The sequence below is a fragment of the Triticum aestivum genome, chromosome 6B, assembly GCF_018294505.1.
Source record: "Triticum aestivum cultivar Chinese Spring chromosome 6B, IWGSC CS RefSeq v2.1, whole genome shotgun sequence".
Taxonomy (NCBI): Eukaryota; Viridiplantae; Streptophyta; class Magnoliopsida; order Poales; family Poaceae; genus Triticum; species Triticum aestivum.
Genome location: NC_057810.1, coordinates 187,250,452 through 187,256,278, shown reverse-complemented (window position 1 = coordinate 187,256,278; position 5,827 = coordinate 187,250,452).

The window sequence follows — 5,827 nt, the reverse complement described above, 5'->3', positions numbered from 1 at the left end:
CGGTCCCACCAAGCTACTACCCTTCATGGTCCGTGCCCTTGAAGATGTCACCCTCGGCCTTGGCCCTACGGCCGAGGCCGAGGCGTGCGTCTTGTCTTCTGCAGCGCTGACGCGGGTCCTTACCCACATCTACCTTCGCGACCCCAACGTCGACCTCGACAGCCTGCTGGAGCCAGCGAGCGGCGAGCTTTCCGCTGCCGCTGCTGAGGCCATGAAGGGTCGCGCGGAGGCTCTGTTGTTGAAGTTCCGGGCCTTCAGCACCAAGCCGAAGCGAGGCGCTGCCGGTCCTGCGGCCCCACAAGGCGAACCCGCTCCACTCAGCTCCACCGCCAACGAATGACTCTGCTGCGGCTCCTGTTCTGCTTTCGGTTCCTGCAACATGCACCATGCCTCGGGGAGGCGTTTAAACTTGCGTTTGGTGTCGTGATAACAGTTATGGACTATAATATTTGCTTTTGAATTCCTTGAAATTTGCGCTCTTCCTACTTGCTTATGTTCTACGCCGGCAGGGCCCAGCCCCGCGCATACCTCAGCTGCCGTTAGCCCCGACCGGAAACCAGGACGGGGCCAAGGAGTGAGGGGCTACGTGACAAGTTAGGCTCCTGAGTCGCGATGCTCAGGAGTCCCCCTTAGCGCACGAACAGCAAGTAGGGACGTGAGATGTGTGGGTGAATCTACCATTCTACGTCTGCAGAGCCCGGCGCCGCGCGTACCTCAACCGTCGTTAGCCTTTCGGAACTAAGGAGTGAGGGGCTACGTGACCAGTTAGGCTCCTGATTCGCGATGCTCAGGAGTCCCCCTTGACGCTTGAACGGCCTTCGTACCTTGGCTCCGCTCAGGGAGAGACGCGCGACGAACCAGGCCCGAGGGGCCTGGCTGGGTGGCGTACGCCTGGGCGTGACCCAGGCGCAGCCTCCGTGCCCAGCCCCCTCGCGCGGCACTCCCGAGGGGAGGCGTTGCGATGAGGCCAGACACTGAGCTCGGGGCTCCCTGAGGTTGATGCGGCCGGGGCCACCCTCAGTTGTTTATCACCAGCGCGGAGCATAGCGCTTCCGTATGTGCACGGGCATAGCCGCTCCTCGGCAGTGTCGTCAGCCAGCGCGGAGCATAGTGCTTCCACTGGTGCGTGGGAGGGGGCTCCCCTCTGGGAGGAGCCCTCGTGGCGTGTACAGCCCCGCCCTGACATGTGGCCGGCACGGTAGGGCATGAGGAGGTGTATCTGGGCACCCGTGAGCCAGCGCGGGACTCACGGGGCCCTACCTCAAGGCGGGTTGCGCCTGGCACTGGGCCTTAACTTGTGTTCCTGCAAATTTGGCCAGATGCCGATGCTCTACGTCCTCGGGTCCCGGCCCTCGAGCTAGTCTCAGCTGTCACAGGTTTGCCAGGGCGCGATGCCGTGGACAAAACCAGAGGGTGAGGGCTGGAGAGCCGGTAGGATTCCTGAGTCGCGATGCTCAGGTACCCCCCCCCTTTAACGTGCAAGCTTGGTTAGTTGTCGATGCTCTACGTCCTCGGGTCCCGGCCCTCGAGCTAGTCTCAGCCGTTGCTGGTTTGCCAGGGCGCGATGCCGTGGACAAAGCCAGAGGGTGAGGGCTGGAGAGCTGGTAGGAGCCCTGAGTCACGATGCTGAGGTACCCCCCCTTTAACGCGCAAGCTTGGTTCGATGTCAACGCTCTACGTCCTCGGGTCCCGGCCCTCGAGCTAGTCTCAGCCATCGCTGGTTTGCCAGGGCGTGATATCATGGACAAAGCCAGAGGGTGGGGGCTGGAGAGCTGGTAGGAGCCCTGAGTCGCGATGCTCAGGTACCCCCCTTTAACGCGCAAGCGGCCAACACGAAGGAAGAAGGGGTGCCACAGACAGGTACCAAATAACAAGCATGATGGGTCGAATGCATATCCAGAAGATAAACGCAGGGGGCATACATGCCGCTGGGTCTGACCCGAGCGACTTGGGGATGATGCAGCCCGAGGGGCGCCCCCAACAAGGTAAGCTAAAAGCATGGACAAAAGGGATGCACGTCGCAGGGACGGACCCACGCGGCCTGGGAATGATGCAGCCCTGGGGGCGCTCCCAGCTAGAAATAAAACTAGGAAGATGTCACCTGATAGTGTCGACGATGAAGGGGTGTTGAAGTAGCAGGCATAGCGGGCTGTGGGAGTCGATCTTCACGAGCCTCCAGGACCAGGAGCCTCGAGGGGCTCCGAAGGCGCTGGTGGCTCCTCGCGAACCATCTCCATCTCTGCCAGGACCGCGGAACGCCTGGCCTCCTGAGCCTCCAAGATGCCCCTCATGAGGCGCTGGCGCACCACAGCCGCGTTCGGCAAGCCGTAGGGCATGTGAATGTAGCTGTGGGGTGGGCCTTCGCAGCGCCCCACGCGTGAGGGCCAGAAGCGCTCCTGAGAGGCGGCTCGGTTGAGCCCTGGGATGTCGATGCAGACATGCAGCCCACCATCCTCGCCTAGATGGGGAGCTGCGGCGGGTAAGCGGCAGCTGCCACTCATGACTCTTGACTCCTGCAACTCCTGTGTGACCTGACTGACGAACTCCTGAGGGCTTGGCCCTCCTTGCTTTGCTCCATCCTGAGGGAAACATGCTCTGAAACACGCCTCCAAGTGGTGCCCAAACGCCTCCCTCATGACCTTAGCAAGGTCGGTGGCCCTCCAGGGGGAGCCCCCGAGCCCTGCTTGAGGAGGGCACCGGGCGTGCCTTCCTATGCGATAGAAGGAGGTGTCCCCGAGTAGGCGCAGACCCTGAGGGGCCTGCCTCTTGAGGGGTCGGGCCTGGCGATGTCTTCTTCTTCTTGGGAGCGGCTTCGGGGGGCCTCCCGCTCCCGTGATCTGGGTCTTCAAGTGATGCGGCCTAAAAAGCTCGTTCCAGGGAACACACTGCATCTCTTTCTTCACAGGGCACCGTGATGACTCCACCGCTTCCTGGCATCTTGAGGACGTTGTAGCCGTGATGAGTCACGGCCATGAACTTGGCGAGAGCCGGGTAGCCGAGGATGGCGTTGTATGGCAGGCGGATGTGGGCGACGTCGAAGTCAATGAGCTCGGTACAGTAATTGTCGCGCTTCCTGAAGGTAACGGGAAGGCAGACCTACCCGATTGGGACTGTGGAACCGTCGGTAACTCCAGAGAAAGGCTTGGTTGGCTGAAGCTGATCGTATGGCACTTGGAGATTGTTGAACGTCTCGACGGACAGGACATTGAGCCCTGCTCCGCCATTGATGAGGGTCCTGGTGACCTGCACATTGCTGATGATCGGGGAGCAAAGCATTGGGAGGACTCTAGCTGTGGCCGCGCACTTGAGCTGATCAGTTGAGCTGAACGTGATGGCGCACGCCGACCACCTGAGGGGCGCGTGGCTTCGAGCTTGGGGAGGACTGCATTTACTTCGCGGGCGAACTGCTTGAAGATGCGTTGAGAGGCTGGGGCCTGAGCCCCACCCAGGATGCAGGCGATCGCGCATGGCTCCTGGAAGCCCCTAGCCCCCTCGTCCTGATGATGGTCCTCGTTTCTCCTAGGCTGCGGAGGCAGTGGAGGGAGGCCTACGTTTCCTTGCGGGCGATCCTCGCGAGGCTGATCCCTCCAGTCTCCCTCGCGAGGCTGATCCTGCCAGCGATCCTCGCGAGGTCGGTCGCGCCACCCTTGGCGAGGGCCGCGGTCTTCCCAGCGTCCTGCGTTCCTTCCTCCTCCTCGGCCGTAGCCACGATCGTTGCGGTTGGGGCGCCGGCCGACCCTTCCTTCTCACACGGCTCGGAGCTCTTGGCATTCGTTGGTGTTGTGGGTGTGGAGGTCATGGTACACATAGTACTGGCTGCCCTTGAAAGACTCGGGCTGATCTCTGCCCCGCTTGGTGTCCGGTTCTGCCATGAGCACGGCAGCCCCCTTGCGCTTCACGTCCTTGGCCTTCGATTTCTTCTCTTTTGGGTCTGCGGCTGGCAGCTCGAGGAGGGAAAGGCGCCCTTCCTCAGCCCTGGCGCACTTGGTTGCCAGGTTGAACAGCTCTAGGGAAGTGCACAGATCTTCATGCATCGCCAGCTCCTCCTTCATCTTGACATCACGCACGCCGTCGGAGAAGGCCGAAATGATGGCCTCCTCGGTCACCCTGGGAATCTTGTGTCATGCGCTGTTGAAGCGCTAGATGTACTTCTCCAGGGTCTCCCCTGGTTGCTGCTTGATCCGGCGCATGTCGCTCACGGCAGGCGGCCGGTCGCGAGTACCTTGGAAGTTGGCGATGAAACGGGTGCGCATCTCGTCCCAGGAGGAGATCATGCCTGGGGCCAGGTTCAGGAGCCAGGTGCGGGCCCCATCCTTGAGTGCCATGGGAAACCAGTTCGCCATGACCTTCTCATCCCTGTTGGCGGCTTCGATGCCCAGCTCGTAGAGCTGGAGGAACTCCGCAGGGTCGGCCGTGCTGTCATAGCGAGGGGGCAGGTCCGGCTTGAACTTGCAGGGCAACACGACGCTGCGCAGCTCGGTGGTGAAGGCGCGGCAGCCTGCTGTGGCCACTTGAGGCCTCTGGAGACGAGGAGCTTGGTCTTGCGGGCCCCCATGCACTGCAGCTGGGAGCAGTGCGGGGTCTTGGCGTGCTGGAACGGGAGCATGGTCGCGACGGACCAGAGCAGGGAGCACTCGGGCAGCTTCTTGGGGGCGAGGAACCTCTTGGCAGCTCCGCTCTTGCTGCGCTGGCGCCGGACGGGGTGGGTTCCGTCCAGGGGCCACGTGCCTCGAGGCTAGAGCGCCTTCTTGAGGGGGAGGCAGCTGAGGCGCCCTCGAAGCTTCATTGCCCGCGCAGGGCGGGGCGCAGTGCAGCGAGAAGGACGGCGCAGGGGAGCCCCCTGTAGCGCGGACGAGCTTGGCGACGCGGTCGAGCCATTCTTCGTAGACGTCGTCGACTGGGCGGTAGCGCAGGAGCTCGTTTGCCGCGATGAGCGCAGCCGAGCCTCCAGGGCTGTGTGGGGCGCGAGGGACGAGGAACCAGCCGGGGCGAGCGAGGGAGTGGCAGTGCGGCCGTCTCGCCTCATGGACGGATGCTGGGACGATGCCTGCTGCTGTTCCCCGCCGGGCCGGTGGCAGCGTTGACGGCGGGCGACGGGGAACGACGGAGGTGGCCGCCGACGGGGGCCGTTTGGGCGACGCGGGAAGCGAGAGCGGCTCGGCGCTCGGCGCGGGCCCAACAAGCATCTGACATCGATGCGATGGTCGGGGAAGAACAGGGCGGTGGAAGACAAATTCCGGCGCACCCCTACCTGGCGCACCAAATGTCAGATTTGGGGTTCCAGCAGACCCTCTAGATTCGAACACTGGGGTGCGCGCGGAGATTCGGCCCTCTACCTACCTGCACCTCACCGCCTCGCTGGGAACTAAGCAATCAAAGGGACAACACAAGAGACACATGGTTTATACTAGTTCAGGCCACCATTATGGTGTAATACCCTACTCCAGTGTGTGTGTGGTGGATTGCCTCTTGGGCTGATGATGAACAGTACAAGGAAGAACGGCCTCGCGAGGGTCTGTTCTTGGCTGGTGCAATGAACTGCTAAGGGAGTTCAGTTGCTCTCTCTACTGGGTTCTAGGTGAGGATCCGATTGATCTCTCCCTCTCTACCTTGTGGGTGGCTAGTCCTATTTATAGGCGAAGGCCCAGGGCCTCTTCCAAAATATTGAGCGGGAAGGGCGCCAACAATTGGCCATTTTGAAGGGGAACATCTAGTACACTTATCCTGACTAAAGTTGGTCCTCGCCTGCCAAAGGCTCTGGTGGTGACGCCGGCTTGGGCTCCACGATGACTTCCATCCTGCCGTTCTGCTGGTCTTGGTCTCGTTG